We start from the raw sequence: 21,783 nt of genomic DNA, 5'->3' as shown, positions 1-21,783 counted from the left end.
CCTTCCGTAGATCGGTCGGAAGAGCGCGGGCCGTGGAGATGGTTGCACGGGATTCCTTGGCTGATGGTTGTTTGAGATTCGAGGACGAATCTAGATTGGTGGGGGATAATTGTAACATCCGCAAACCGAAATCCCGGTTTAGGGGTTGCATCGGTCGATGCAATAGGTGCATCGGTCGATGCATGTTCAGTTTTGTGTGGACGAGTTTAAGGTAAACGCTGCGTTTTGGGCAAAAGGGAAAAGGAAAACCCTGAAATCGTTTCTTTTGTTTCATTAGTCGACTTTGGCCGTTTTTGAGAGCAACAAGAGAGAAAGAGTGTTCTTGGTGTTCTTGGTGATTTTTGTGTATTGGTGGCTTTTTCTGGTGAGATCTGAGGCTTAGAACGTTGTAGGATCTTGCTAGGAGTGTTTTATTACTTGCTTGAGGTTCAATTTCGTCTTGGCTAAGGTAAGTGCATGACCATGGCTTATCTAAGGTAGAGATCTCTCTGATTTGCTTGTTATGTGTTGTTAGGTTTGTTAGATTGATGTTTGGGACGTTAGGAAGCTTTCTTGTGGCTTGGGATCGAGTTTTTTTGGTTGTAGGAACGAAGATCCGGTGAGAAGCTTCGGAGGAAAACGATGCTCGGCATTGCATCGCTCGATGCACATTGTGCGTCGGTTGATGCAGATGCGAGGACGGCGTGTAAACTCTAGGGTTTTCGTGTTATGTCGAGCATGCGTCGGTCGATGCAATGGGAGCATCGGTCAATGCAAGTTAACTTTGCATCAGTCGATGCAGATCTTGCATCGGTCGACGCAACTTCCAACTGGTGTCGGTCGATGCAGAGTCCTGGTTTGTCGATTGTTGAATGTTGATTGTTGGTTGATGGTTAGAGATGTCTCTATTGTTTGTGTGTATAGCCCAGTAGATGGGAGGATTGCCTTACTGAGTGTTTATAAAATACTCATGCATTGCAATTTGTGTTTGTGATGCAGGTAAAGGCAAAGTGTGATCGTGGAATCAAGACAATGAAGAGGAGGATGTTCTAAGGACTCGATTGGATGTTGTCTGGCATTGCTAGATTGCTAGAGTTGAGTCATTAGAAACATTGCTAGGTTGCTGGTTCCATGTTTTATGATGATTGGTTATTTGGATATTGGTTATGTTTTGAATATTGGTTATTTATGTTTATTGGATATTGGTATTGTTATTCCGCTGTTGATTGTGATTGTGGTTAGGTGGCTAGTGGGTATGAGACAACTAGTTGTAGTTTATTTATTTGTTATATTTATTATTTATTAATTTTTTTTAAAAAAGGTTGGGTCCTTTCAAAATCTAAGATCATTAATTTGACACATGTTGCGATCATGTTAAGCAGTAATCTGAACACGTGTAAACATCTTATCAATACAACTTACATGTGTCACGATCTCGTTAATGAATAATTTTGACATCAAATTTTATATAATAAAATGTGTGTGAAATTATTTATCAATAATTATATTTCAAAATATTTAATAATAAGTGAAAACATGTCAATTTTCATATAATTAAGAATTAATGTATGATTTAAAATTTTAATTAAAAATAAATAAAATAATTATAACATGCTTTTGTGTACGTCGTTAGAGAGATCCCCTTAATCTTTTTTATACTATATGACTTTTTTTATTCTTTTTAAGTAAACTGGAAAAACAAAATTTAAAGGTTAAAAAGAAAAAGCAAGAATATATTAAAGACAAACCCTAATTTTTACTTTAAGAGATCTGAGTAGCCGCTTTCGTTTTCCTTGGAACAACATATCACAAAAAGAGAGAACAAAATGATGTACGATCTTCCGCCAGATTTGGTCGAGGAAATACTTTCAAGGGTTCCAGCAACATCAGTGAAAAGGTTACGATCTACTTGCAAACGATGGAATGCTATATTCGAAGATGAAAGATCACTGAGAAGCACTTTCGTAAAGCACCAAAGGAGTTTATGGTTCTCATGTTAATCGAAGGGGTTTAGGGTTTGTCCAGTGAGCGTCACTCTCAACGTCCTTCTATAGAGTTTAAAGGTGCACTTGGTTTAAAACCAAAGGAGTTCCTTCTATAGAGTTTAAAGGTGCACTTGGCTTAAAACCAAAGGAGTCCCATTCTTTTTTTTTTTTTTTTAATAAGAGATACCATTTCATTATAAAGCCCAACCTGGCAACAGTTACAGGGATATTGCTAGAGTTTTTGAAACACACATTGATGGAGATATACAGCCAAATACTTAAGAAACTATGGGATTTGAAAGTATGAGAACCAAAGGCTAAGGTAAGTGTCTTGTGTTGTTGAGTAATTTCCTTGATGAGCACGATCCAAATCGAGCAATCTTCGCCTTACCCGGAGCTGGATTTCTTGCTTCAACTGATTTTCAGTGCGAGTTGAGTCTGTGTGTAGGCGAGAGTTGTGTTCCCTCCATAAGTAATAGATCATAGCTTGGAAGACCATTTTGCAGACTGTATTGAGTTTCCTATTTGCGGTAGGATTCCTTATCCAGCTTAAGCAGTTAGAAAACAATGGGCCTGGGGACGAGGCAAAATGAGAGAAGAAGCCTGACCATAGATTTTGGGAGTAAGGACATAGAAAGAACAAATGGTCCCTTGATTCGCTGCCAGTGAGACAGAGTAAGCAATTTGTTGGGACAGGGAGATTCCACCTGGATAGTCTGTCCCATGTCGTGAGTCTATCCTGAACCGTGAGCCATAGGATGAAAGCCATTGATAACTCTCTAATTTACATGTTTTTAGCACCCTTTTTGTCTATATTTTGCATTGTTTATATCCTTAACTTAGCATTTTTAGGTCATTAACTGTAGAAATTCACTTTTAGGCCATTTAGGGTGTTGCATTTTTGCATTTGCATATTTTGGATGAAAACAGATACTTTAGAGTCTAAAAAAAACAAAAAGAAGAGTTAACAAGTTGCAGCTTTCGCAAGGAAGTAACTGGTTACATTTATAGGGTTTACGCAGAAGCATCAAGAAGGAAAAAGGAGGCACCCGACCATACCACCCGATAATTGCAACATAGCACCTGGTCGAGTTCATGACGAGACCTTCAAATATCGACTCTAACGAAGATTTTACGTTGGGATTCAGCTTCTGAGTTCTTCTTTAAAGTTATTGGAAATCGAGTTCTCTTTCCAATAGTGGTTATTTGAGGCCAATCGGATGTGCGGTTCAAGAGTTATTTCTGTTTTAGTGAGCGTATATACATCCAGATCGAAGACCATCCGATCACCTATCCGATGATGCACCTGAAGTGGGGCTCGAGTTCCACCTCGTGTAGCATGGTCGGATATCTGCTGACGTGGCTAGGTCAACCTGTTTCCTTATAAATACTCCCTCTTAACCCTATTTTCGACAGACAAGGGGTGAGAGCTGTCTCCACACTTTTCTTAACATTTCTTTTCCAGTTTTTGTTCTTCTTTCAACTTGAATTCTGTTTACATTTTGCTCTTGATTCTTTTTAATAAAACGTGTATCTCTTTCTCATCTTTATGATTATGCAATTTTTATTATTTATGGGTTTATGTTCATTGCCATGAGATCTGAGTAGTGAATCAAAGTTTCTAGGGATGGGATTGTGTTCTTGATCGGTTAGGATGCCTTAGTTTGATTGTATATTTTTGATTTCCTTCTAGGTGGGTGTTCTTAATGCTGTCAACAGACCGAGAGGTTGAGATTAGATCTAGGGCGTTTACAAATGCTACAGACCGAGAGGAGTAGATGAAATACTTGATTTAACCAATGCTAGAGGTTTACTTGACTCTGAGTAAGAGATTAGATGAGTTTGAGTTTACTGACAATAATGAATCGATCTTAATGCCTGCTTGGTCATGTACTAGTGCAAGAGTGTGGGAAGTGATCAAGTTTGATTGTTGCTAGTGCGAGAGTGTGGTGACAAAGTTTTAGAGATTCATTGTCTATGAAATAATTGCTTGAGGCATGCAAAGCATCTGTACTGGTCAAGAATACTTAGGATTCGATTACCCCATCTTTAGGAGCTTTCATATTTTATTTGTTGCATTTTCTTTACTTACCCGACCACTTACCCGATCAGGTACATGATAACATGTATTGAGTGATACCTCGAGCTGTTCATATCTCATTTGCTTACTCGATCACCCCACTCGATCCGGTACTCGATTGCTTGCATCAAGTGCTTAGGTCGTGTGGTTTCTTGTTTATATTCTTGTCTTTCATTTATTTTAGGACTGTTAGAACAAAAACATTATCTGCTTGGCTTGACTTGTATTGTTCTGATCATATCCTTCCTGATAGCCCTTTGCACTAGCAACAATCAAACATGTATGACAACCATTTGTATTGATAACCCTTTGTACTACAACTGCATAGGGAATTGATACCCTGGGTGAAAACCTATCTATCAATTTGGATCTCAGGTGAACCTACACGACCCCTTACCCGATCCATCACCCGAACCCCTACCTGATCCCCCACCCGAACCCCTACCCGAACCTGTCTACCCGAGCACCTGCTCGTGTGACCTTTCGGATTCTTGATCAGGTACTTGTATACACCAACCGTTTGCCAAGAGAACCAAGACATCAAAGGACGGTATCAAAGTAGAACAAGAAGAAGTGGGAATGGAAAACCCACAGGATCAAACTGAACTTCTAAGGAGAAGGAAGATTGGTGATAGTGATGCTCTCACTACTTATACTCAGAGGTATGGGATAGTGCCTCCTGCTGTCCACAACACAACCTTCACAATCAAGAGTAGTCTGATCTCAATGGTTCAAAGCAACAGATTTCATGGCCTGCCTACTGAAGACCCCCTTGCACATCTTGATGAGTTTGATAGGCTCTGTAGTCTCACCAATAAATGGAGTTAGTGAGGATGCCTTGAAGCTGAGATTGTTTCCATTTTTCTCTAGGAGATAAGGCCCATCAGTGGGAAAACAATTTACCTTCTGGAAAAGTCACCTCTTTGATTGATTGTAAGAAGGTCTTCCTTGCAAAGTTCTTCTCTAGTTCAAGGATTGCACGTTTGAGGAACGAAATTTCCGGATTTCTCCAACAAAATGGCGAGTCTTTCAGTGAAGCATGGGAGCGCTTCAAAGGCTACCAGAGACAATGCCCACACCATGGATTCAACGATGCATCTTTGTTGACTACTTTGTATAGAGGTGTTATTCCCAGTATCAGAATACTTCTAAACACAGCATCCAATGGAAGTTTCATGAATAGAGCTGAAGGTTGGGAATTAGTAGAGAATCTTGCTCAATGCGATGCAAATTACTGTGAGGAATATGATTTCAGCTTCAAGGGATGTATTGATTCTGAGGAAGGGCATAGGAAGGAACTAAAAGCCTTAAATGAGAAGCTTGAGAGGCTAGATAAAATCCGTCTAACCCAACAGGAGCAAGTACATGTTGTCTGTGAAGATGAGCAGTTTATGGTCCCAATGTATCCTCCACAACATTCCAAGCAGCCCCCTGCTCAAGATCAAGAACTGACGAATATGCTTCAGCAAGTTCTACAATGTCAAGCTAGTGAAGTTATGGAAACAGCCAGGCTGTTTACAGAGATGAACAACAAACTGGACTACATTAATAATGCCCTTAATTTCAATATTGAAGATTTGACCTCCAGAATTCATCACCTTGAAAGCTTGGCTGCTTCTACTTGTTCAGGACAACTCCCAGGGACATCAATACTCCATCAAAGGGAGTTGGCTACTATCCATGCTATAACCTTAAGAGAGTTACCTGCCTATGAATAAAATATTACAATCATTGGGGACAATGCAGTTCAAGATGGGGAAGATTTATGTGAAAATCATTATGTAGTCTTTGAGGGTGTAAATGGGCCAAAAGCAGAGATTTTCGCAGCATATGAGGAAGCTCCAACGGGAGCACGACCCCATAACACGACCCCATGTTCGGGTTCATGTTCGGGTCCATGGTAGGGTCACACTCCAGCTCTCCCAGAATGCTCATATTCAATCTCCAAGCTTCCCCAACAGCTAGAGTCAAGAAATCCCGTATGTGATGGGTTGTCAGCACTTCAAACTACTAACATTCTCAAGGATTTTGTGGGAACTACAGTGAAGAAGATCAGTGGGAATATCAAGAAGCTTCAAGGGAAAGTCAGTGGTTCTTCCTCAAAGAAAGCAAAGCAAGGGCTGCATATAACGATCAGGAATAAAACTTTTAGCATTGATCATGGAAAAAGAAGAAAAATGAAATCTCAGGGAATAGAGAGGACTTCATCTCCTCTCTATAAATTTTCCAAAGCATGAGAAGGATGAAAAGTCAAGCTTAGTGACTTTAAACAAGCTCACTTGGGAGGAAGTCCCAAAGGTATCCTTCTAAATATGGCTTAAGTTTTTTGCTGTTTTGATTTCTTTTCTTTAGTGTCTTTGAATTCTAGGAATAAAAGACATTAAGTGTTAAGAGGATATTTAAATGAGCTAGAGCCAATCCGATGCCTAACCCGATGGGGTACTCGATGCCCTACCCGAGGCATGACTCGGATGCTGGTCCGAGCAACAGGTCTCCACACATCAACGAGCTCACTGATGAGCCAAATCCAGCAACCACTGGAGCTGAAAACAAGCCTGAGTGTACATTGGGAAGCATGGAAGCTGTAGTGACGTATTTCTTCACCAACCCATGATGTACAACATTCATCCAATCATTGTAAATAACATTGCATTTAGTTTCATTTCATTTTGTGTGATTCTTGGATTTCTTTTCAGACTTTTATTTACACAGAGACTGTGTAATTTAAGTTTGAGGGAGGGTCCTAGAATGTATTTAACATTGTGTTTTATTTTCTTATTTTCTTATTTTCTTATTTTCTTATTTCAAATTTTTACATGCTAGTTTTATTTATTTGAGTCTGCATCTATGTGCATTGAAAAAACCAAAAAAATTTTTAAAAAAAAAAAAAAAAAAAAAAAAAAAAAAAAAGAGTGTTCATGTAGTTGCATTCACATATTAGTACTGAGTCTAGTTTGTTTCATATAGGATTGTTGCATATGCATATTAGGGGAAAATGATTAAAACCATCTTGTTTAAAATCAAACCTTAGGATTGAAGTTATAGCCCTTAATCACAGTTCATTGTTGCTAGATCAATCTTTGGAAAAAAATAAAAAATCTTTGCTTAGAACCTTGTGTCTTTTGAATGATTCCTCCACTTGTTTTAACATTGGGACATCTCTATATTATTGGATTTAATTTGAACTTTAATTGTCTTGCTTATGGAACTTGAATACTTGCTCATGGTAACTCTAAATTCGGGTTAGCACTCTATTTTTACCAATCTTTTCGTTTAACCCAATTTGTTTTCCCTACCCATGAACCCAAACCTTTCTTTCAAACCTTGTTGTGAATTGTTGAGTGAGGCCTTTTTCATTGTGCTATAGGTTGTGAAACCTTGAGAGTATTGAGAATGACAAAGAACTGCCTCTTGATTTAGCTAAGTTAGAATTTGAACTAGCTAATAGATTCGGTTTTGAAAGATAGGTTGTTAGAATGTTTATTTGGAATTGGGTTGAGGAATAAAAAAAATATAAGTCCCTAAGGTTAGAATCAATTAGCTCTAAGTCTCAAAGTAAAAAAAAAAAAAAAAAAAAAAAAAGAGAAAAGATCTTGCTATAGTCTCCTAGAAAGAAAGAAAAAAAAAAAATATATATATATATATATATATATATATATATATATATATATATATACATATGCATATTAGGATTTTAGCAAAGAAAGAAAAGAAAAAAAAAAAAAAAGAGAGCTAGAAGTTTAAAGTTTAAACCTTAGGGAGAAAAAAAAAAGAGTTAAAATCAAGGATGTGTGTAGTGTAATTCTAAGGGGTCTGATATATAAAAAAAAAAGTGAATGAGAAAATGCTAGATCATCAAGAGTTAAGCTTTGTTTGCCCAAATTGTTCTCAATCTTAGATAGTTTTCACAATTGTCTAACATTCCTTCTTTTGAGAGAAAACCACCCAAAGAATTTGTTTGAAACCACCTTACCAAAAAGCCTTACCCTTGAACCGATTGAGCTCGATTCACCTTCCATTTGCAAGAATTCGCCAAACACTTAACTGAATGTGAAAGAGATGTTCTTTACTTTTAGTTGGAGGTTGAACTAGATCGATGCATGGTAATAGGCATTGAAAAATATTTGTAAGTATGTTGATTGATCTTAGCACCATTAAACTATCTTTAAGGACTATAGCTTGAATCATTCGCTTAGCATATAAAGGTTATGAGTCCCCATTTTCAAACCGCACCCTCCTACTTCCTTGCTAGAGGACTAGCAAGATTTAAGTTTGGGGGTCTGATAACTCTCTAATTTACATGTTTTTAGCACCCTTTTTCTCCATATTTTGCATTGTTTATATCCTTAACTTAGCATTTTTAGGTCATTAACTGTAGGAATTTACTTTTAGGCCATTTAGGCTGTTGCATTTTTGTATTTGCACATTTTGGATGAAAACAGATACTTTAGAGCCTAAAAAGATCAAAAAGAAGGGTTAACAAGTTGCATCTTTCGCAAGGAAGGAACTGGTTACATTTATAGGGTTTACGCAGAAGCATCAACAAGGAAAAAGGAGGCACCTGACCATACCACCCGATAATTGCCACATAGCACCTGGTCGAGTTCATGACGAGACCTTCAAATATCGACTCTAATGAAGATTTTACGTTGGGATTCAGCTTCTAAAATTCTTCTTTAAAGTTATTGGAAATCGAGTTCTCTTTCCAATAGTGGTGATTTGAGGCCAATCGGATGTGCGGTTCAAGAGTTATTTCTGTTTTAGTGAGCGTATATACATCCAGATCGAAGACCATCCGATCACCTATCCGATGATGCACCCGAAGTGGGGCTCGAGTTCTACCTCGTGTAGCATGGTCGGATACCTGCTGATGTGGCTAGGTCAACATGTTTCCTTATAAATACCCCCTCTTAACCCTATTTTCGACAGACAAGGGGCGAGAGCCGTCTCCACACTTTTCTTAACATTTCTTTTCCAGTTTTTGTTCTTCTTTCAACTTGAATTCTGTTTACATTTTGCTATTGCTTCTTTTTCATAAAACGTGTATCTCTTTCTCATCTTTATGATTATGCAATTTTATTTATTTCTGGGTTTATGTTCATTGCCATGGGATCTGAGTAGTGAATCAAAGTTTCTAGGGATGGGATAGATGATTTTGTGTTCTTGATCGGTTAGGATGCCTTAGTTTGATTGTATATTTTTGATAGATTTCCTTCTAGGTTGGTGTTCTTAATGCTGTTAACAGACCGAGAGGTTGAGATTAGATCTAGGGCGTTTACAAATGCTACAGACCGAGAGGAGTAGATGAAATGCTTGATTTAACCAATGCTAGAGGTTTACTTGACTCTGAGTAAGAGATTAGATGAGTTTGAGTTTACTGACAATAATGAATCGATCTTAATGCATGCTTGGTCATGTACTAGTGTGAGAGTGTGGGAAGTGATCAAGTTTGATTGTTGCTAGTGCGAGAGTGTGGTGACAAAGTTTTAGAGATTCATTGTCTAGGAAATAATTGCTTGAGGCATGTAAGGCATCTGTACTGGTCAAGAATACTTAGGATTCGATTATCCCATCCTTAGGAGCTTTCGTATTTTATTTGTTGCATTTTCTTTACTTACTCGACCACTTATCCGATCAGGTACACGATAACCTGTATCGAGTGATACCTCGAGTTGTTCATATCTCATTTGCTTACTCGATCACCCCCACTCGATCCGGTACTCAATTGCTTGCATCGAGTGCTTAGGTCGTGTGGTTTCTTGTTTATATTCTTGTCTTTCATTTATTTTAGGACTGTTAGAACAAAAACACTATCTTCTTGGCTTGACTTGTATTGTTCTGATCATATCCTTCTTGCTAGCAATAGACAACCATTTGGATTGATAACCCTTTGTACTACAACTGCACAGGGAATTGATACCCTGGGTGAAAACCTATCTATCAGCCATCTTTGGGATGTTATCTTTAAACCATACATGTGCACTCCATTGAGCTGGGGGTCCAGGGGGATGCAAGTGTTTCCAAGTTCTTTTAGTCGAGAAGTTGCCTTGGGATTGGTCCGGTGTTAGCTTCCAACAGAATTGATCAGGTCCCCCTCCACTGATAGGAGGCTCTTGAGCTTGAAGACACGAGCGGAGGAGTAGCAGGAGGGGATGTCTTCCCCTTGAGATCAACAAGCTCCGTTAATTGTCGCCTCACTCACCTTAGCCAGTAGACGAATTCCAGTTACCCTTGGACCAGAATCACCTAGTAACTCCAGTAGAGGGCCTAACCCAGTCTAGTTGTCATGCCAGAAAAAATCATCCGAGCCGGAAACAACAGTGCAAGTGACAAAAGGACGCGCCACTGGCCTGAGTTTCGCAAGTTTTCGCCATATCCAACTCCTGGATGCACGAAAGTCAGCATCCCAGAAACTCTTGTCATGAAGTAAATGTTGTTTAACCCAGGAGACCCACAGAGAACCTGCTTGCGAGAATAGGAGCCAAATCAGCTTTAAGCCAAAAATTTTGTTCCAGTCAACCAGCCTTTTAAGACCTAATCCTCCTTCGTTTTTTGGCTTACAAATTGTTTCCCAGGAGACTTTTGCACCTCGAGCTGAAGAAGCAACACCTTTCCAGAGGAAAGCATTACAAATCTGCTCCAACTTCTCCAAGCATTTCGTTGGTAAGAGAAATATTGAGGCCCAAAAATTGATTGTACTATTTATTACTGAGTGAATCAACTAAAGGCGACCAGCAAAAGATAGGTGTCTGTTGGTCCAAGATGAAATGCGACTCTGAATCCTATCTATTAAAGGCTGATAATCTGTTGGCGTGAGCTTGTCCGGGGTCAGGGGAACACCCAGATAGGGCATTGGTAGGGAACCATAAGTTAGGTTGTGTCTCTCTGCCAGGTTACTGATGGTGTCTCTTTGATTGACATCCAGGTATAAGCAAGTCTTTGAGAGATTTATCCCCAAGCCTGAAACTTTTTTGAAAGTAGCAATGATGTCCAAAATTCCCGCTAAAGAGTCTTCATCACCATCAAAGAAAACCAGGATGTCATCTGCGAAACTGAGATGAGTGATGAGAGGATTTGCACATTTAGGATGGGTTCGAAACATTCCCAGAGAAGCGCCTTCATCAAGCTGTTTAGATAGAATACCCATTACCAGAGTAAACAGTGGCGCTGATATCGAGTCTCCTTGCCTTACCCCTTTCTTCCCCGGGAAATAACCTACAAATTCGCCATTGATACCAATTGAGTAGGATGGTGTAGTGAAGCAAGCTGATAACCACTTGATGAAGACCAGAGGAAGTCTATATGCTATTAAAGTGTTGTTGAGAAAGCTCCAATCAACATTGTCAAAAGCTTTGGATAGATCAATTTGCAGACAACCTCTTGTGGCTGGTCCATCCTTGTTAAAATCAGTGACTAACTCTGAAGCAAGGAGAACGTTTTCGCAAAGTAACCTGCCCGGTATGAAAGCAACTTGATTCCTCTGGACTGCATTTCCTGTGAAGACTTTAAGCCGCTTGGCAAGTATCCTTGAAATTACTTTGTAGATGGTGTTGCAGCAAGCAATGGGCCTGAACTCACTGAGTCTCTCTTCTGTAACTGTCTTGGGTATTAGCGCAAGAATTGTTGCATTAATTTGCTTCATGAGTTTGCATGTTTAGAAAAAATCAGTGACTGCTTCTATTAGCGCAGGTCCCACTAGTGACCAAGAGTTTATGTAGAACTCTACAGTGAAACCGTCCGGTCCTGGCGCCTTGCTCCTTGGTAGTGAGAAGAGACTTGAGGTAATCAGTTCAGGACTCGGAATTGAAGTGATAGCAGTAGACGTATCCTCGAAGCATCTGTAAGTGGTCAGTTCTCGGATTCTAGCAACTGATAATGGTTCGACTTGCAAGTTAACCAAACCCAGCAGCTGTTGATAATAGTCAACAATCATTGTTTTAAGGAGACCCTTGTCCGTGACCCTTTCGTTTGCTTCATTCAGGAGGGAACAAACTTGATTCCTTTGCTGATGAGCTAGAATAGACTTGTGGAAAAAAGCAGTGTTTGAATCCCCCTCCAAACACCATCTAACACGTGATTTCTCCCTGAGAAAGGATTCTTATGCATTTGACAGGATAGACCATCGAGTTCTAGCTAATTATTCCTCTTCAAACAGAGCTGCTGAAGGGGTTGACAGGATCTGAGTTTGAATAGTGTTTAGTGCCTGGTAAGCTTCTGCTGTTCTGGCCTGAATGTTGCTAAAGCTGTTCCGGTTTAGAGCTTTGTAGGCAATTTTTACTGCCTTGAGCTTCTGACAGAGAGAGAACATACTGTTTCCCGGGACTATAGGAGCATTCCTGGCTGCTTCGACAATACTTTGATAGTCTGGGTGGGTAGTAAAGAAAGCGTAGAATTTGAAAGGTACTTTCCTCCTGTCTGCTTCCTCCGAAGTGATTACCAAGATTGGCGTGTGATCCGATCCTCCAGGTGCATCATACAGAGCATCTGAGTGAGGGAATGCCGCAAGCCAAGCTTCATTTATGAGAGATCTATCAAGTTTCCTTGTAATTGGATTTGATGGCTGGTTGTTATACCATGTATGGGTTGCTCCTCTGCTTGACAGGTCCAGAAGATCACATGAGTCTATACACTGCTGAAACTCAGCCATACCTTGTAGAGGTAGAGGATATGGGTGAAGGGAGTAGTGGTCTGTTGCATGTAATATTTGATTGAAGTCCCCCAAGATGAGCCATGGAGAGTTCCGTAGGAGACTATTCTGATGTAGCTCTGCCAAGTTGCTCCATAACTCCCTTCTAGCCACCATACAGTTACGCGCGTAGACAAAGGTGATTGAGAAAGTCTGCATCGAAGAGGGGTCAAATACTCCACAAGAGATTAATTGGTCAGTCTTCTTGTAGACAAAAACCTGGATTGCCGGATCCCATACTATCCAAATTCTCCCATTTTGAGTATTAGGCAAATAGTTATAATCGGATCTCCATCCGGGGATGTTACGAGCCAAAAGGATGTCTGCATTTTCATGCTGGACGTGTGTTTCCAAAATACCTCCTATAGAAGGTCTACTGTTACGAACCCAACGCATGATCTCTTGTTGCCTATTGGCTGAGTTTAAACCCCGCACATTATAACAAAAAAATTTGAACATCATCATCAGTGGCAAAAGGTTGAAAGCTGATGTTGGGGACGACCCTTCACTGCTGGTCGTCCACTGGTGGAGTCCTTGCTAGTCTTTTGGGTAGTCTTCTTATTGTTTTGAGTAAGGGAGTCCCATTCTAGTTTAGAAGAAGTTGACATAGTCGACGTTTCTCATTGCGATGGTTTGTTGTTGTGCACCACGAAAGATGGTAGACTCGTGGTTTGGAATCCATGTTTGGGAGAAACCACGTGGATCCAATTGAAAATTGTTTACAATTTTATCACTAGATTTGCTCTGGGATATATCCTAAACAACAAATCTTGGCGTAGCTACAAAATCTTGAGGTGGTGGAGTTTTTCCATTGGCCCAAAGTTTGATATATATGAGTTTAGCTCTGATTCATGGAGGTTTCTTGATGACATTGTTCTTGATTGCCGCATACAATAATACGGTTATAGTAGAGAAGAACAGCTTTGGGCCACAAAACAAATTTTAACTGGGTTGCAACTGACCACAAAACAAATTTTAAATTCATACTCATTTTTTATTTTACAGCAGAGAAATTTAAACGTCTGCGTCTTCCGCTATTTCAGAATGATATTGGCCAAGTGACTCTATCAGTTGGTAGAGAAGAACAGCTTTCGGCATTAAAGCAGAGTTCTACTTTATCAAAGATAGAGATGTGGGTAACCACCAAAATTGACATTGAATCAGACTTGTTGTGGAGCAAAATCTATGTAGTGGATTCACCAGTTTTAAGTTATTCTTTTGATTTTTTCACGACTCTATTAATCAATGCGGAGAAGAAAGTGTCCTTGTGTTGTGATATAGGTACTATTCACCTCGGGAGCTTGGTAAAAGTATACACTGTTGGAGAGGAGGATAAATATTACACAGAAACCCCTAGCCAATGTGGCCATGATCCCCACCCAGTTATTTTCAATTATGTTCCAAGTGTGTTTCAATTCCAAATCAAGTGAATTATCGCACATCCTCTTTTGTTCTTCGTTTTTTTGTTTTTTTGTTATTAAACAAAACATTTGGTCGCTGATCCAGGGATATGAAATTCCAAGGCTAATGTTGTTTGTACCCATAATATTATAGCAGATATTATTTTTTGGTATTTTGTGATTCCTTTCTTCTTTGAGTTGTCCAGTTTTGGTTTGGATTTGAGACTTTATTTTTATTTTATTAAACTTTAAAAAATCATTTGATCCAATGATGATGAAATTACAATAGGTGTTTTGATTAGAAAATGGCGATCCTGACTGAATCAGTAAGAGCTAACAATAGCGACAATGGCCATACTAAATGATCTTAGGGCATATTTCCTCTGTTTTGCACTTTGCGACATTGGCGAACAGAGGCATTGGTAAAGCCTCTCCGGCGAATGAGGAGTTGAAATGTGCGAAGTGTGATCGGCCCAAGGAAAGATTATGTGGGCTTCGGCCTGGAGCGTCCTATTTAGGGGCAAACGTGAAAAACAAAAAAAAAACGAAACGAAACCCTAACGTTGTTCTTCGTTGGGAGCTGTGTGGATGATGGTGCCCGATCTTCCTTTGGAATTGGTAGAGGAAATACTCTCTAAGGTTCCCACCACATCTTTGATACGATTACGAACTACTTGCAAACGATGGAACGCTTTATTCAAAGACCCAGGATTTACCCAGAAGCACTTTCGTAAAGCAAAGAAGGACTCTATGGTTCTCATGTTCAAGGAACATAGGGTTTGTCCAGTGAGACTCAATCTCAACGCTGTTCCACCGTCTATAGAGTTTAAAGGTGCACTTGGCCTAAACGGTTCCCATTCGAATTCAGGACAAGTCGATATAGTCAGAGTTTCCCACTGTGACGGTTTGTTGTTATGCAAAACCAAGGACGATCGACTCGTAGTTTGGAATCCGTGTCTAGGAGAAACCAGGTGGATCCCATTCAAATATGATTACAAGAGATACGGCTTGAATTTCACTCTAGGATATATCCAAAACAACGAATCTTGCCGTAGATACAAAATCTTGTGCACTTCTAAACACAATACGGAAGAGTCTCGGGGTTTGAAATATATGAGTTTAGCTCTGATTCATGGAGGGTTCTTGATGACGTTAGTCACAAATCCTCCATCATGGTTCATGGAGTGTCTTTGAAGGGAAACATTTACTCCCTTGCATTTGATCATGAAGAAAGATCTAGATCTTTATGCAGTTTTGATTTTACAACAGAGAGATTCAAACATCTGTGTCTTCCGCATTTCCAATATTTTTATAACATGGTTCTATCGGTTGTTAGAGAAGAACAACTCTCAGTGTTAAATTGGAACCGTCGTACATCAAAGATGGAGATATGGATAACCAATAACATTGATGATAATGAAGCTACGCTGTTGTGGAGGAGACTGCACTTAGACACTCGCCTTAATTGTTGCGTTACTTTCGTCTTCTCAAGTCTATTGACCGACGAGGAGAAGAGTGTTGTCTTGTGCTGCAATATTAATGAGGATTATAAGACCAGCAAGAACGTGGTATTCATTGTCGGAGAGGACGATGGACATTGCATAGACATCCCTTACGCGGAGTCTACAAACATACAAATTTCGCTTATTAACAGTTTAGAAAAATGGAATCCATTTATTTTCAGTTATGTTCCCAGTTTGGTTCAAATCCAGTAAGTTAAATTGAGAAGAAACCAAAGACACTAGTCCTCTTTTTTCTTTTTTTTTTTTTATTCTTAGTTTTTGTATTTTATACAACTAGGTTTTGAACCCACGCTACGTGTGGGTTTATTTGATATATTTTGATAAAAATTATATATGATTGATGATAGTAATAACATATTATCTCATAAAAAAAATTCAAATTCGTACTAAGAAAAAAAAAATTCAGATACACAATCTTTTAAAATATAAAAATCACTTGTGTTATAAAATCAAATCTGATAAAAAAATCATGAATTTAACTCGACGTCCAGGCGAGAAAGCAAACTGATGACCTCACATATCCTAAACCATTTCTTTGATCACCAGAAAAACGAAACAATTTTATAATCATGAATTTAACTCGTTTTCATATTTAATTGATCGCTACCACCTATGTTTTCGTGTTTTTTATTCAATGTTTTCTTATTCTTCATATTCTTTCTTGTCATTTTCATTGTCAAATTTTGTGGTAATTGTCATCGTTACTTTTACCATTTGGTTCTTCGTTATACTCTTTTTCTTCTTCTTCCTCGTCAACTTCTTCACATTCTTCCACTGAAAATTTTTTTTTAACACTACCACATAACTTGTTAACCCATCATACTTCAAGAACAAAATAACTTATTTTCCCATAAAATTTGTAAAATTCGTGAAGACCAGCATAGTCAACATATGCACCCAATTATTGATAATTTTATCCATATACTTATTTGGTTTTAGATCCATGCGTTTAGAAACTTCTCAAACCAAAATCCTTACTTTGGTTATAATATTTTAAAAACATAATAAAACATACTAATAATTATTTATTTAATATGAACCATATGATATATAGAAATATGAGTACACTATAAGAACATATTAATTATAAATAAATAATATCAATATATTATATCATTAAATAATATCAACCGTATCATATTATCAGATAATCGTAACCTTATATAACAGTAACCACTTGAATCGTAACCTTATATAACAGTAACCACTTGAATCGTAACCGTATTTAAACGTAATTGTTTAACCGTTTATTAAACGGTTCTGGTTAAGGTTTAAAAATTTCTAACCATAACCGATGGTTAATAAATCGTAACCGTGACAATAGTAACCCTGGTCATGCCTATGTGCTAATAAAATATGTGTGTTTGTCGTCCATCTTTCTTCTTTAAACCTCAAAATTTAACTCAAACATCAAATTAAGGTCTTGCGATGTCAATCCTTCTTCCTTAGACCCAAAAATAAAAAAAATTAATTAAAAAATATCAACTCATCTATAAAATCATACACAAAAATATGTTTTACAGCTCATAAGAAAGAAAAAGCACAAATGTAGATAAATAAGATAATTTATGTTTTACATCAATATTTATAATATTTTAAACTTTTAAAAGGTTTCGAAATATAAAATTTGAACCTTTTAAAAAGTTTCAATATTTATAATATTTTAAACTTTTGAAATTTAAAACTTATAATATTTAAAAACTTTTTAAAAGCTAAGAACTTTTAAAAGTTATAATATTTAAACTTTTAAAATTTTTAAATATTATAATATTTTTTTGAAACTTTTTAAAGTTTCAATTTGATGAAATAAAAAACCAGATCAAACCAACTAAAACTTTTAAACTTGGAAGCCTGATAAATCAAGCTTTCCTGCTTATTCGTTGTTGGAAGCATATTAATCTTATTTATACTGTTTCTGAACCATTGTCTAAAAAATTTCTAGCCGATGTGGGATATTGTCCATAGTTCTTTGATTTCCATAAATTTAAAATTTTTCTTTTTCTAAAAAATTCTGGAAATTTAAAAAAATATTAATGAATGACATGTCAAATCATGATAGGTTGTTTAAAATAATTCTTAATATATAAAATTTTGGATATTTTAGAAAATATTAATTAGTGACATGTCTTATTACTATGGTTGTTTTAAATCCTAGGTGGACAGCATTAAGAGCTTATAGCTCCTACTTTTTATTAGTATAGATGTCGTTTGAATAATAAGTATTTTTTTTTTTTACGTACTTTATGATTCGTTTCTTGTTTGTCTTGTATAGTTTTGGTGAGCTTTTTTTTCTCCAAACAAGAAATTAAAATTAATTTGATTCGCTGATGATGTTAACCTGATGCCGGAGCATTGATTATAATTAAAGTGACAAACTCCATCAGGTTATATAGGGTCCCAACATATATCATCTTTATTTGAAACGATAATGATGCACTTGTAAACGATGTAATGCTTTATTTGAAAACCGAATATTTATATAGAAGCACTTTTGCAAAGCACCAAAGGAGTCTATGGTTCTCATGTTAAAGGAGTATAGGGTTTTCTCAATGAGCGTTAACCTCAGTATTGCTCCTTCACTAATAGAGTTTAAAGGCTCACTTGGCATAAACGATTCTTAGTCGAATTTGAAAGTGCATCAGAGCTCTGAAGGTGACAGGAGCTTGCGAAGTGTCTCAAAGTGCTGATATGCTGACGTGGTAGATGAGCTGACGTGGAGAAAGTTTATGGGATGCGGTGACAAGATACATGAGAAGGAAGGAAGAAGAAGATCAAGATATACACGAAGATATTGATAGTATATTTGATCGAGAGAGATAATGTAGGATATTTCTTAGGATAAGGAATATTTCCTTTTAGTTAGGGATTCACAAAGATCTAGGTTAGAGATAGTTTGTGAAGGGTATAAAGTGACGAGGGCTAGCCGCAAAAAGAGTTAGCACTCGTGGGGATAAAGTTGTGAGATTTGTAAATCTTCAAGCAAATTGAAAAAAGGCTTTGAAGGTGAGTGTGTTCATTTTACTCTTTTAGATCTACACAGGGTGTTATGGTAGATAAACAAGAGAGTAGGCTTAGGTTCATATCTTGTAACAAATGGAGGTTTTTATAAGATTGAATAAAAGCGTTTGCTTGGCGCGTTCCAAGCGGTTTGGTAGATTTGTGTTCTCTATACCTTTACAATTGGTATCGGAGCAAGCACCTGATAAAAAGTTCTGATATCCTTTTTCAACAGGTGAGATCTTGCGACAAGGGTATGGAGAAATCACTAGATTTTGTTGCGGTTCAATCACCATTGAAACTCGATCCTGAGTGCTTTGGTTTTTGGAAAGTGTCAATCAAGCAAGCCATCTCTAGCATCGACATGGAGGCTTGGTTTGCAGTGGAAGATGGTTGGTCTCATCCAACGGAAAAGGATGAGAAAGGGGAAATGGTTCTTAAGCACAGGAAGAAATGGACAGCCGAAGAAAAAGCGGAGTCCAAACATAACTCGCAGGAACTGTCAGTTATCTTCAAGTCCCTGCCTAGGGCTATCTTCAATCAAGTTCAAGGATGTGAAACTGCCAAGGAAGCATGGAATATTCTGGTAGTCATGTTTGAGGGCACAAGCAGGGTCAAACGTACATGGCTGGATAATCTTGCATCAGATTTTGAAAATCTTCACATGACTCAAACTGAGTCAGTCGCTGATTACAACAGTCGACTGAGTGGTATTGCACAAGAAGCTGTAGTGTTGGGTAAACGGTATAAGGACAAGAAGCTGGTCAAGAAAATCCTCAGAAGTCTGCCTGGTAAATGAGAATTTCTTTGCCCTTAAAGCCATTGAAGAACAGAAGCTTTCAGAGTCTGAGGAAGTTACAGATGAAGAAAAAGTGGGCTTGTTGGTTAAGAAGTACTTTCGCAAGATGGAAAGGGGTCAGCGGAAGGGAACACCATCGCTCATGAAATCCGACACTGATAAGGAGATCAGGAAGGGTGACAAGCAAGAACGCTAGTGTGCTGAATGTGAGGGTTTTGGACATTACAAGTCTGAGTGTCCAACCAACAGACGTAAGAGTTCTCTGCAGTGCTATGGATGCAAGGGTTATGGTCACACAAAGTTTGATTGTCCTTCACGTGAGAACAAGCAGAAGTCTTACATTACTTGGAGCGAAAGTGACTCAGATGAAGAAGTCAGCAAAGGAGAGGTTCTTAACAGCTTCCTTGCATTGCTGGGTGTCATTGAGGAAGACGAAAAATGATGTGGTGCTGGAAACCAAAGACGTAGATGAGAAAGTGCAATCTGATTCAGATGGAGAGGAGGCTGATTTGTCAGTAGAAGATCAGATAGAGCTTCTCATCAAGACGGTGGTACAGAAGACTCAAGACAACACTCAGTTAACTTCTGAGAAAGATACTTTACAACTTCATATTGCAATGATCACTAAAGAACTAAGTGAAGAAAAGGCCAAGACTCTGCGTCTTGAGAAGCAGCTAGAAGAACAGTTGAAGAATATCAGAATGCTGAATAACGGAACTAAAGATCTGGATACACTGCTTAGCACTGGAAGATCTAGCAATCTGAAGTGGGGTCTGGGTTATTAAGGAACAAACACCAACCCGACCACTCAATTTGTCAAAGGAGTGGGGTCTGAGCCCAAGCTGAAGGAGAAGAAATACTCTCCAACAACTAGAATGTATGATCAGATTCCTGTGGAGCAGAATCCAAGAATCCCAAGGATGAGGGTGTATCCTGAGGTGAATACTAGACCGCCATTTGCCTCAAGTGGGTTTCGGCAGATGGCTCAAAGACCTGTTCAGCTTAGTAGAAGAAGAGGATGTTGGTACTGTGGACATCTAACTCACTACAAAGCCCAGTGTTATCAGTTCCAGAATCGTGTGTCTAGTCTGATGCAACGCGGTGAGTTTTATCCAGCTGTGAGAAGGAGCACACAGGGATATGTCAGGAAAGATGATGTCTACTGTCATGTGGCATTCACAGCGGAAAAAACAGAGGTTGATCAGGCCAAGTAGTATTTTGACAGTGGATGCTCCAGGCATATGACTGGTGCCCTTGATAATCTATCACATCTAGAAGATGTTGCTGGAGGAAGAGTTACTTTTGGTGATGGAGGAAAGGGGACAATCCGAGGAAAAGGTACAACTAGTGGTGATTCTCAACCACATCTTAAGGATGTTTTCATGGTCCAAGGGTTGAAGGCAAATCTGATAAGTATTAGCCAGTTGTGTGATGAAGGTTTGGATGTCACATTCACCAAGAAGGGGTGCAAGGCTGTTGATCAACAAGGATCAGTGCGACTCAGAGGCAGGAGTTCTGACAACAACTGTTACATGTGGAAATTGTCAATGCAGTGTTTTAACACGACGGATGAGTTGGACACAGAGCTGTGGCACCAAAAACTTGGTCATCTCAATATTCGCACAATGATGAAATTGGCTAATCAAGAGGTTGTGCGTGGAATTCCTAAGCTGAAAGGTGATCCACATTTCATATGTGGTCCTTGCAACAAAGGCAAGCAAGTCAAGACGTCTCATGGGCCAATGGCAGACATTCGCACTAGTCATGCACTCCAGCTGGTACATATGGATCTGATGGATCTAATTCAAGTTCAGAGCATTTCTGGGTGTCGGTTCATCTTTGTCATGGTTGATGATTTCACTCTCTACACCGGGGTGCGATTTCTGCGTGAAAAAACTGATGCTCTTGAATGCTTTCGCATACTTGCCCTGTAGATTAAGAGTGAAAAATGTTCCATCCAAGCTATTAGAAGTGATCATGGAGGAGAGTATCAGAATGACAAGTTTGATCAATTCTGCGGGCATCTAGGCATTGTTCATCAGTACTCTGCTCCAAGAACCCCAAAACAAAATGGTGTTGTTGAACGAAAGAACAGAACACTGCAAGAAATGGCACGAGCTATGCTGCATGGGAATCAAATGCCTCATTGGTTCTGGGATGAAGCTGTTAACACCGCTTGTTACATTATCAACCGTGTGTATGTCCGACCAGGGACCAGCAAGACTCCCTATGAGTTATGGAAAGGAAAGTCTCCAACAGTAAGATACTTTCATGTGTTTGGCTGTCTATGCTACATTCTGAATGACAAGGATTAGTTGGGTAAATTCGACTCAA

General features: G+C 38.6%; 1 non-coding gene and 2 pseudogenes across 1 annotated transcript; 2 read left to right on the top strand and 1 right to left on the bottom strand.

The window, feature by feature from the left end:
• The first annotated feature begins 1,771 nt into the window (after window positions 1-1,771).
• On the top strand, window positions 1,772-14,264 carry LOC109129095 (putative F-box protein At3g22710; annotated as a pseudogene).
• On the bottom strand, window positions 5,025-5,131 carry LOC147926574 (small nucleolar RNA R71). The gene has a single exon (XR_015583173.1). It is a non-coding gene; the product is annotated as a small nucleolar RNA R71 (small nucleolar RNA).
• A 457-nt stretch (window positions 14,265-14,721) lies between the features above and the next one.
• Window positions 14,722-15,845, top strand: LOC109129279 (putative F-box protein At3g22720 pseudogene; annotated as a pseudogene).
• The last annotated feature ends 5,938 nt before the right edge of the window (window positions 15,846-21,783 follow it).

This window comes from Camelina sativa, chromosome 15 (genome assembly GCF_030686135.1).
Source record: "Camelina sativa cultivar CO46 ecotype springtype chromosome 15, ASM3068613v1".
Classification (NCBI taxonomy): Eukaryota; Viridiplantae; Streptophyta; class Magnoliopsida; order Brassicales; family Brassicaceae; genus Camelina; species Camelina sativa.
The sequence above is the reverse complement of the archived record's forward strand: the minus strand, read 5'-3'. Positions and strand labels throughout refer to the sequence as shown.